The 12,660-nt window shown below is 39.6% G+C and overlaps 1 long non-coding RNA gene across 1 annotated transcript; it reads right to left on the reverse strand.

The window, feature by feature from the left end:
- Positions 1-3,729: 3,729 nt before the first annotated feature.
- On the reverse strand, positions 3,730-4,671 carry LOC128504456 (uncharacterized). The gene is made up of 2 exons (XR_008355456.1): positions 4,566-4,671; positions 3,730-4,043 (listed from the first exon to the last, which is right to left on the reverse strand). It is a non-coding gene; the product is annotated as an uncharacterized LOC128504456 (long non-coding RNA).
- Positions 4,672-12,660: the final 7,989 nt, after the last annotated feature.

The raw sequence follows: 12,660 nt of genomic DNA on the forward strand, positions 1-12,660 counted from the left end.
GTGGTGTCTCCAGCTTTCATATTTAGGGGGGCACATGGAAGCATAGGGACCAAAGTAGGGAGGCCAATTATAAAACGCTACATATACACTCTATGTGTGTGTGTATATATATCTATATATACATGCCCCCCAACTGTCCCGATTTATGCGGGACAGTCACGATTTTGCGTCTGTGTCCTGCTGTCCCGCCTATCTCTTCCTCTGTCCCACTTTGCAGGGGCAGAGGAAGGGTGAGGCGAAAGCGATACTCACCTCAGGTGCAGCTGCAGGGGGCGCCCGATCAGCAGGTGCAGCCTGTAGACTAGCTGGGAGATAACAATCTCCATCCAGTCATTTCAACATTAGGCAGCCTTAGGACGTCACTTCAGACCTCGCTTTACTAGTCCCTAATCACTACGCCCCAGCAAATAATGCCAAGCGTGGGGATTTGACGTCATCCCTGCGCTCTGCAGCAATAGCCGTCGCGTAGTGATGAGGGAGTAGTAAAGCGAGGTCTGAAGTGACCTCCAAAGGCTTCCTAATGTTAAAACGACTAGAGGGAGATTGTGATCAGTGACAGACCTCGCGCTCCCACCGCAGGATACAGGATGGAGGCCGAAGGAAGAAGGGTGAAGGATGGAAAAAGAGGTAAGAGATGGGGGAAGGGTGGTAAGGACAGTGTATGTGTATGTATGTGTTTGTAAACTTGTGTGTGTGTGTGTGTGTATGGGCTGGTGTGTGTAAGAGCAGTATATGTATTTGTTAGCTGTGTGTAAAGGCAGTGTATGTGTATATATGTGTGTGTAAGGGCAGTGTACATGTATGTGTGTGTGTGAGGGCAGATTACATGTATGTGTGTGTGTAAGGGCAGTGTATGTGTATACATGTGTTTATGGGCAGGTGTGTGTAAGGGCAGTGTATATGTGTGTGTAAAGGCAGTGTATGTGTATATGTGTGTTTATGGCAGTGTGTAAGGGTCCTAGCCTTTTTTCATTTAAAAAAATCTCTGCTGCTGTAGACGACTCTTCCAATGATGCTCAGCCAGCATTATGGTGGACACCTGGCTGGCTGAGAATCATGGGCTAGCATCTGCAGCTTTACTGTTGCTGCACTTCCCATGACGCTCAGCCAGCATCATGGAAGTAATATGTCTGGCTGAAGTGATGATGCAAGTGCGACATTGTAAAGTGCAATATATATATGTAAATGCTTTAGATATGCATTTTTAACTACATAATATGTACTTATCTCTTTAAAGTAAAGGCCGTGATTGAAATATAATTTCAAAATAACAGCTGAACTGGCAGTTATTTTTCATTCTTTAATATTAGCCCCTGCTGCCAATATATATCAATAATAGCCCCTGCTGCCAATATATACCGTATTGGCCCGATTATAGGCCACACTTTTTCTATAATTTAAATCTTTAAAGTGAGGGTGCGGTATATAATCGGGGTTAAGCCTTTTTACCTTCTCCAGGGTGTCTGGAAGACTGGATAATTTTCTGTAGTGCGGTCCGGCGAAAATGCGGTCCCCCGGCAACGCAAGCAAAAATGTAAGTTCCGCCCTGATTCTTCATTCTCAACGTTGATGTAGATGAGGCACACAGGTCCAGGAAGTGGAGGTCACGTCTGCCGAATCTACATCAATGTTGCAAAACTAAAGTTTAGGTAAGGAGGGTGGGAGCCTCCTACCATACATTAAATGTAAAAATATATATATATATATTTTTTCTTTTAAATAAAACCAAACTATAAGGGTGCGGCCTATAATCAGGTGCGGCCTATATTCGAGCCAATACGGTATTAATATTAGCCCCTGCTGCCAATATATACTAGTATATATTATACTAATATATATTAGATCCTGCTGCCAATATATGTTAGATCCTACTGCCAATATATATTAATATTAGACCCTGCTGCCAATATATATATATCTAGTAATATTAGACCCTTCTGCCAATATATATAAATATATATAAATATTAGCCCCTGCTGCCAATATATATATATAAATTTTGGACCCTGTTGCCAATATATTTTATATTGAAATAAATTGGACCCCAGGAAAGCATTTCCTTGGGCCCTGTACCAAGTTCCCTAGCATGTAATCACTCACTTACCTGTACTCATCCCCACAATCTATCTGTCCCCTCATTCACTAAACCACACTTCTCTTTTATTTAGGTCAAATAAACAACACATGTAAACAGCACTTGCGTGTATAGATCAACCGAATAAAACTCTATTTGCAGGCATACATAAATAATGTATGGAAACATAGCATACCAGGAATAGATCAACAGAGCACACAAATCCAGCACTGCACGTATTGATCAACTGAATCAAACATACAAACCCTGTATTTGCAGGTATACATAAATAATGTGTGGAAGCATAGCATAGTAGATATAGATCAACAGAATAACACATAAAAAACCCCTAAATTACAGGCATAGATCACAGGTTGAATACCCCAAAGGCCAGCCTTGGCATCCACACTGCTCACATAGACCCTAACCAGGACCCAGATAACACACAAAAGACATGACATCTTTGCCCACTCTGTGCCACAATTTGTCCCATAAGCATGGTACCTCTGCCACCATTTGTCCAATAAACACTCTGCCTGTGCTACATTGGCAACTTGGTCACTCACTAATCCGCACTTTCATTCACACAATTCATTCACATAATCATTTATTCACTCACTCTCACACAAATGATTTACACATATTCATTAATGCATTCTCATAAATTAATTCTCTCACTCATTTACACAATTCATAAAATTTAATTTTTTTGTTCTCTCACTCACACAATTCATCCACACATTAATTAATTCATACTCTCATTCATTCACACAATCCATCCACACATTAATTCATAATCTCAATCATTCACACAATTCATCCACACAATTCATCCACACAATTCATCCACACAATTCATCCACACATTAATTCATTTATTCTTTCACTTTTTCACTTATTCACACAATGCAGCCACACATTAATTAATTCATTCTCTCACTCACTTTCAATATTGCTACCCTCCTTTTTCACTATCTACCCTGCCCCCCTTTTCTCACCATCTACCCCTTCTCACCCCTTCTCTCTATCTACCCCCCTCTCCCCCTTCTCACTTTCTACCCTTCCCTCCCCCTGAAGTTCACTTACCTTGCAGAAGTTCTGCTTCCTCATGGCTGCAGGGGGGAAACAAACGGATTGGGGGGGCACATGGTGGGGCAAAGCATGATGTTGGGGACCATAGCCATGCGACGGAGGGGCCCCATGAATGAGATGTAGGACAGGTATCCCCCTTTTTGGTTACCTTGCAATTTAATGGGTTTCATTGATGACAAAATTGTGCCATGTAAGGGTGAAGAACTTCTGCAGTGAGATTGGGTAAACATGACAACAAGGAGGCAATTGGTACCGTATTTCTGGTACCGTATTTCTGGCACCGCGTGCCCCTGGGTGTTATGGCACAGGAAGAGTGTAAAGATGTCAAAGTTCTTTTAACTCAGCTTAATTAACCCAAAACCCTATTAGTTCTTTACAAAGGCAAAGGCAGTTTGCACAGGATTGCAAACTCATCATATTTACAGTTTTTTTGATCTACCAGAAAAATAAAGCTCCCATAATGTTAATGTTGAAGTTCTCATTGTCTACTAGTGTTCTTTGGATAACATTTAGGTGTGAACATAAAAATATAGATGAAAAGAAGGAAAAAGAAACAGCAAACAATAAAGAACATTAACCATTTTATTGATTGTGTAACTATTCACAAGGTAGTAATTAAGTTGTTTGAATGTAGATGTATGTATTCACACGCTCCTGATTCACACGGCACATTCATGGGGAGGCGCAGGCAGTCTGTGCAGGTCTGGAGTGCGATTTAAGCAGAGGTCTGTCCATGCTCTGGGCGAGACTCGGGCATGATGGTGGATGCAGTGTCCTGGAGCGCAGGGCTAGACTCGAGCCACTGGAACTGGGGCCATCTGAACACGCAGGGCTGGATTTGGTGGGAAATTCATTGGGACAGTGTTCATGCCAACAGCTGTAAAAATAATAACCAGCGTTTAAATAAGTAGATCATAATACAATTATACCTTTAATTTACGGACAAGTCTTATCATTCAGCTATTTTTATGATACCTTTAATAAAATGAAACAAACCCAACTTTAAAGGCTATGTCGGACACGCAACCTGCCTACTGCTTACCTTATAGTCAAAAGGAAGAGTAATTTTGAAGAGTTTGGAACATTTGATGGGAGTGAGAGCATCACAGTGTATTACAGCTCTAAGGTGACAATGGTGACAGTGGCCAATAATTTCTGGACTAAAGATGAGTCTCTTTCCGCTATTTTTATGATATCTTTAACAAAATATTTTGACAAATCTCCGTTAAGGTTATATAGGTTTTGGAACCCATCCCACTCCCTATTCAGAATAACTGATCCCACTTCTAAATCCCTTATTCAGTTACAACAGCAGCAATAAATAATTCTCACTAAAAGTCTCTCCCTAAGAGCTCTCTATGACTAAACTAACAAGTATAGATGCTGAGGTACTTTTCACCTGAAAACACGGAGCAGAAAATCATGAACCAAATGATGGCTACTATGAAGAGCGCAATGTTGGATACAGGGGTCGGCTTCTCCTCAGTCCCTTCATTGACCACTTTTATCCCTGAGAAGACAAAATAGTAAGACCAAAGATTTTTTAGACATTTAACATTTACCATGTTGATAAATTCTTTGTCACTAACAGGCTGCATTCAATGTAATACTTCACTGTTCTGCAATACCTTCTGCTCCATCGGTTTCTTCTTTTCTCATATGTATGGGGAAGGGGTTAACACCCCAAAAAACTATCCACACAAGAAATATCTGTGTATACATCTGGTCAGTAAATGCCAAACACACAAATGTGATTTTGCTTACAGGTCTGTACCTACATCTCACGTATTGCTTTTATGACATCATCAGCCATGTGTGTCATAAAAGACCCATGCTCTTCAAGACATCAAGTAAATAAAGCAAAATGTGGCCCTCAGTCTGCTGTTGTATGAATAATAAAGGTTTTAGTTATTTAATCTAACAGCTGAAGGCAACTATAAACCTTCTTGGGATGCAACCAGCAGTCATGGAGTCATGTTTAATGGAGAATAACCCAGCCACATATAACAGAGCAGTATGAATGAGTGAAAAATAAACTGAAGAGTTTGAATATGTGCAGCCTTTGCAACTTGTGCTTTTTTTGTGTGGAACTTGGAGTACACAGAATGTAAAGACATCCCTTCACTCATCAGCAAAAAGTGCTCTTTAACCCATTCAGTGCCAGGGGTCATAGTTCCCCCCCTGAAGACTGCACCAAATGTCATGCTTTAGGTATTTAGGTGACAGGATTAACAGTTCATATTAAATTAGGTAAACATTTAAGTTGAAAACAATTTAAACTTTTTATAGATACCTAGTTTAAGTGGTAAATTCCACCATTTTTTTAAAATGTATGCTTTAGTTTTTACGGTATACGTCCAATGTCCACCAGGGAATAATTAATATCACCAATACGCATGGTAACCCAAATCGCCCCAGTAGATTGTGGGAGCTGTATGTTAGCTGAGAAGATGTGCTTGTAGGTATAGTTAACGTGATGCGACCACAAAACACGAGTAGCCCTGTAACGCCGTATTTCTGCTTAATACAAAAAAGAAACAAGAAGTAGTAACGGCAATTTCTAACACTGCTTCAGCTTAGCTACAAACATTTCCACAGCTGTGAAATGTAACAATTTTTTTTTTTTTTTTTAAAGTACTCCGTAAAGATCACACTGTCTCCGAACATCTGACGGTGCATATAATAGATCGGAAGTCTCTGGTTATTTCTGGCGCAGATGAAGTTTATCTGCATGACACATACCGCCTCTCGCAGTGCATGCAAGAAGCTGAAAGAAGGCCAGTAATTTGTTGTTACAGAACATGGTTAATGATTAAGTTGAGCAGTCATTAACAATCAAGTCTATTGAACCGATTTGCATGGGTTCCAAACATTTTTCAAACGAGGCATGTGACAGCAAATTGTTCTGACTCAAACTCTAGTTGCCATAGTCACAGGGTAGCACCCGCTCGACTCGGGGCACAGAAGGCTTCTATTCCTGCACAATATGTCTTTTATAAACGATAGGATAGGGGAAGCAGGGCAGCTTGACCTCATCTGTCAATAATAGCCAAAGGATGAAATCCTGGAAATGCGTCTGCGGATAAATATCTCTCTGATCAGCTTTACTTTAAGTCTATTTTATGTATTTTTCTGTTGCTTGTCTGTTAAGAGCACAGAAAGGCGGAATCACCACCGTTTCTGGCTTGAGCCTCTTTGTCCCCAGGTATAACAGTTTTGTGTTTAAAAAAGAACAAACTAAGCTTTTAAAAGACTCTAAATGTAGGCATTTGTCATCAGGAATAAATTTGGGTAAAACATAAAGGAAAGTGAGAGGCTCAGTCGGGACCGGCCCACCAGGCATTTCCCATTGTGTCCGATGTCCAGGCCAGCATGTGATCAAGCAGAGATACACCATGGCGTTACTTAAATAATGAATTAACTCATATTCATTAGTTTTTTTTTTATTATTAACCATTCTTTTAAATCGCTATTAGACATCTTAGAGCAGTGGACACCAGGACACGTGAATGTGGCCTTTAAGATGATAATACATGTGAAAGGGCATGTGCCATGAAAAATGTATGCATATAAGATAAAAAGTAAGAGCAAGAAGGCACCATTTTAATTGTAATTCTAGCTTTTGTATTACATTTATGCTGTTGTTTTACTCATGTATATTTTTAAGATGATTGCAACTGGTAAAGAGTATTGCAATGATTCTTGGGTCCAACATGAACCTGTGGGAACCCTTGCCTAGAATGTCCATGGCCTTCATGCCTAGAGGATCATGGGATGTCAATCCAGCTTTAAAAGCGATGAAGACGTCATTCAGTTTTGTGCTGAATACATTACAGGGATGTCTCCTCAACAGCAGAGCATGCCTGTCTTTTCAGAAATCCAAACCAATGCATGTCATGCTACAGGTTACCTATAAAGTTGATATCCCAATAAAGCCAATTAAACATCTATTTGGACTATGGAGGAATTATGGCCTCTTCGATTTATTCTAAAGAACACTGGTACGTGGTTCATGCATTAAGATAATGAAGAGCTATAAAGTTCAAAAGCATTCCAGAGTATGTAGCTTTGCCTCTGGGTATATCCAGGCCATGTCTGCCCCCTTTACTGTGGACAGGAAAATCATAAAATAAAAGTCTACAGAATATACAAGATTCAGATTCAATAGGACCACAGCTCATACATAAAAACATACACACACAGTTATATTTATAGCAATTCCAAAAATAAAAGATTTTTTTTATATATTTAGATTTTTATTGTTGACATGCATGGAACGATACACAGCATACATAATGCTTTGTAATACACACATTTGAATGCAAAACATTTTTAAACAGAGTCATAACAAGTGGCATCATCATCATTTATAAGAGAGAAACTTTGTCCCCCTGAGTCTACTGGTGAAGTTCACATCTTAACCATGGAGCCATTTCTGAAGTGTCATTAAATCTAACATCTCACAGCGCCATGTCTGTTGCCATAACTTGCGTCATTTATATTACGCTGATTGCATATAACAGAGTTCAGTGTCTTTATAACAAAGTATTCATGAACAATTATTAAACATATAAACAAACAGAACACTCAATATCTGTGTCTAACTATCGCCCGCAAGTCTTTATTGATGTCATTAGGCATCATGTCTAACAATGATAATGATGTGTCTGGGAGAACTGGTTCCGGGATTCTTATTAATCTCACAAAAAAACATATTCCAGAACGGGATGATAGATGGAGCGTACCACCATATGTGGTGCGTGTTACCCCTTTCGTCACGTGCTCTTGGGTATATGTGCGCCAGTCTAGCTGGGGTCAGGCACTATATATACGTCACTTTTCTGTTTGATTCCCAATAATTTATACAATGTGAGACCCTCGCTATGTTTTTTTCTGTCCCCATTCTTAGAGTTCCTTTTCCCATGACACCATAAATAGTAATTTGAATTGGCAAAACTGTTTCAAAAGCATGTCATAATCTTCCTCTGGAGTGCCAGATCTTTAAAGCATTTTCTTCTGAATCTCTGGACACCGGGAGTGGTAGCATTCTAAATGAGTACACAAGTCACTGAAGACACATCATTTTAAGGTCGCTATCCTGCCAATCAATGACTTCTTCCCCAAAAAACAATGTTAATACTACCCTATGCCTTAGTGTAATTAGTGTAAGTAATGTACGTTTAATGGCAAGAGGCTCTAGGCCCAACAAAAATATTAGAAGTGCCTTGTTCCATTAGTCATTGGTATGGAAGCAGATTTTTTTCACACAGATAGGGCGAGAAATAACGTGTGAATTGCCTGTACATATTGCTCAAGTAGACTGTATTTCCACGAAGCCTCAACCACAAATTCCCAATGCAGACGGTCAAAGTTTTTGATTTACTTGCTATGAATATCTGGTTTGTCAGTGTTGCCCCTTAGCTGTCTACCCGGTACAAAACCAACTTAGTTGAGATGGCACTTCTGTTTAATTCTGTCTCCTAATATTATGGCTTAGGTTTTAATGTCTGTGTTGAGGAATGATATGGGCCAAAAACTTACACTAATATTTTCCCGGTTTCTGCTTCCAGGATTTGTGTCCTGGATTTGGTGTGAGATGTAACTGGAATTTCTCATAATATGCAGTATATTTGAGCCATCAGGGCCTGTGGATTTATACATTTGTAGTTCTCTAATGGTTGCTTTAACTTCTTCCTAACTTCTTGCTCCTTTTGTATCCTTTCCACTGGTAGCTTTTGAAGATATCCCCTGATGTCCCCAAAAGACAGTCGAGAGATATCTTCCCCTCCTTTCATTTCTATAATATGCAATAAAAAAGGGTTCATTTTACATAGTTACATAGTTACATAGTTATATAGGCTGAAAAAAGACATCTGTCCATCAAGTTCAGCCTTTCCTATATCTGTTAATTTGTTGCTGTTGATCCAAAAGAAGGCAAAAAACTCCCAGTTTCCAATTTTGCACTAACCAGGGTAAAAAACCATTCTTGACCCCAAAATGGCAGTCAGATTTCTCCTTGGATCAATAAGCTGTTTCCCCATAATTAAAGATTATATCCCCGAATATTATGTTTTTCCAAGTATCCATCCAGTTGCTGTTTAAACGTCTGTACAGACTCTGATAAAACTGCAGGCAGATAATTCCACATCCTTATTGTCCTTACTGTAATTGTATTACTGTATTGTCCATTTGTAGTTTTGGGTCTGTGATTTTTGTTCGGTTAGATTAAATGTAGAGAATTCTATAATTAGCTGTTCTGTGCTGTAGTTTTTTAGCCAGCAAGGTGTCTGCCTTATTCCCCCCTCCCTTGGCACAGTCCAATTGTTTTAACTTTCACAGTCAGAAAGCTGTACCTTCAATAAATAACTTCTGTAAATTACTCCTGGCTTTTTAGCTGTTGGGCTATGTTTTCCTCTAATTTATTTTTGTGTGTTCTCTCCAATCTCCAAACAGTGTCTAGTAGAGACAGAAACTTAGCTGCCCTCTCCTTTCTTAATCTTGCCCCCTGCTGAATTAACATTCCTCTAATTACCGCCTTATGGGCCAATCAATTCATTTTGATTCAACAAGAAATATTTGGAAAGTGTCTTTTCTAATAATATAATTATAACTGTTCTAACAATAAATATTATAATTCTACCGCTGCGTCACTCATTGAAGGGTAAACTTAAATACCAGAGCAAAGTTGATCCTGGAATACCTGTCATAGACAGGAGCGTAAAATGTGTAATCTCTTTTGGAATTATGTCCCACACATTAAATAACTCATGTTCTATTAGGTGGCCCTTAATCAATTCCCTTGTGATTGTAGGGTATGCCTCTGTTTATGGCCCTTGTCTGCACAGTTACCCAAATCCATTTTCTGAACCATGTTAAAGTCCCTACAAACTATGACCTATCCCTGTCGTATTTTAACTACCGTATTTATCGGCGTATAACACGCACTTTTTAAACCTAAATACGAAGCTGAAACCCTACCTGCGTGTTATACGCCGATAAATCCTAGAGCTGCACGATTTGCAGCGACGTCTCCCTCACTTCCGGTCCTGGGGAGGGTGCGTGTTATACGCCGGCAAGTACGGTATTTTCTCTAAAGATCTCGTGAGAAAGGGGATTTGGTTTGAATTTGGGGCATAGATATTCATTATCGTGATCAGCTGAATATTAACTCTGCCCACCGAGATTATGTATGTACCTGGTGGGACAATTACCTGGTCTATTTGTTCGAATGCCCAACGTTTGTGGATCATGATGGACAGTCCTCTAGCTTTTTGGTGGGTCCTGGATGCAACATCCATAGTGAAATGCATATCCATAGTTTGAATAGAACTCAGAGGGATTCATTTTGGAGAAACGTGTGTCCTGGAAACACAAAATCACTGCTCTTACCCCATAAGCCTCTTTTAACGCTTGTGTTCTCGTATTCGGGCTATTTAAGCCTTTGACATTCTTTGAGAGAATTTGTAGTGCTTATCCTTTGTTATCCATTTTTTTTATTATAGATTAGTTCCCAATATTTTAAATATTTTACACCAAATTTAACAATATCTCCATCACTGTAAGAAAGACATAAGTGGAACCTGGAATAAGTGGAATAATTAGACAAAATCTCAGAAGGGATAGAAGTCTATGGGAGAGAAAAAACGCCATGAAAAAGCCATGTGGGTTTATTGCCTTGGCTTTTTTATGGCGTTTTTTACCACAGTTACAATGCAGAGGATGGACCCAGTATCTGTGTGTCTTACGAGAAATAGGCTGGAAACAAACAGTTTCACACAAAACAAAGTTCATATTGAATTTTACACCATTTGGAACAAACATGCCATTACAAACAAACATACCCGACTCATCAACTGGATCCTGCGTGCCAAAAGCAACAGCAAACAATTTGCACCATCATTTGGGGCCAATCTTCCTAGAGGAGCAGACATTCGGAATAAAGCATGCCTTACAAACCACAGAAAAGAGACAAAAGTGTCTGCCGGGGCGTGTTTAAGTAGAACTCTACCAAGTAAATGACATTAGGAGAGGGCAGATACTTGCCATTTATCCTAATACCTTTTTTTAGGCTAGGTTTCCACTTAGGTTTTTGTCCTGCATTATTTTCTTGATGAAAAACGCCAGGAAAAACACCAAGAAAACTGCCACTGCATTTTCCTGCGTTTTGGCGTTTTTTTCTGGCGTTTTTTCTGGCGTTTTAGCCTTTCTGTGGAAATTGCTTTTTTTGACCTTAGGCAGTTTTTCCAGCCTTTACATGTTGGAATTTTCACCCAGCTAAAAGGGATTAGGATAAATGGCAAGTATCTGCCCCCTCATGATGTCATTTACTTGGTAGAGTTCTACTTAAACGCCCCGGCGGACCCTTTTGTGTCTTTTCTGTGGTTTGTAAGGCATGCTTCATTCCGAATGTCTGCTCCTCTAGGAAGATTGGCCCCAAATAATGGTGCAAATTGTTTGCTGTTGCTTTTGGCACGCAGGATCCAGTTGGGTATGTTTGTAATGGCATGGTTGGTCCCAATGGTGTAAAATTCAATATGAACCAGTCCAGGACTTTGTTTTGTGTGAAACTGTTTGTTTTCAGCCTATTTCTCATAGGACACACAGATACTGGGTCCATCCTCTGCATTGCAACTGTGTGAAAAAACGCCATAAAAAAGCCAAGGCAATAAACCCACATGGCTTTTTCATGGTGTTTTTTCTCACCCATAGACTTCTATTGGAGAAAAACGCCAAGATTTCCTTGCAAAAAACGCCAGAGTGTCAACATGCTGCGATTTTGAAAAACTGCCACAGAGCCCAAAAAATGGATATGGCATTGTACGATTTCCTATTGAAGAACAGCTAACATCTGGCTGCAGCGTTTTTTCACCAAAAAAACGCCGTGTGGCTGAATTGGCGTTTTTATGGGCGTTTTTAGCAAAAGTGGAAACCTAGCCTAATACAGATCAACAGCATGACAGCAGTGCCCCTATCTGGTGTTTTATCAGTAGGTCCCTACAGATGTAACGTACTTACAATGGGGTCTATTCACTAAGCTCCTTGATGTCATTATACATTATGAAGGGCCATCAGCAGTGGACTTCTGCTGCTGGAAGAGCTTGGGTGGCCCAATATCATGCACAGTAAAATCAATTACATGTTTTCAAAGTCTCCTTATTAAATTATACAGGGCCAGCTCAGCCTTTCACCACTCCTAAAAGTCTCATCATACAAATATTTAGTCATGGACAGCAAAGCTGGAATACAACAGGAACTAATAAGCCATGTATCTGTTACCCCCGATACCGGCAAAGCATTGAGTCATTTTAGCGAAAATCAAAGTCAAGCATCTGTTTCAATGCAGGGAAATTGTTCATGCAACAAAAAATATATATATTGTACTCCTTAGTATATGCATAATTATTTTACTATATGTTAAAGACAGATCCTCTGTCTTTTCAACCTAGGGCCCCCCAAAATCCTAGAGACAGTAATAATAAAACTGCTCTACTGGG

This window comes from Spea bombifrons, chromosome 9 (genome assembly GCF_027358695.1).
Source record: "Spea bombifrons isolate aSpeBom1 chromosome 9, aSpeBom1.2.pri, whole genome shotgun sequence".
Classification (NCBI taxonomy): domain Eukaryota; kingdom Metazoa; phylum Chordata; class Amphibia; order Anura; family Pelobatidae; genus Spea; species Spea bombifrons.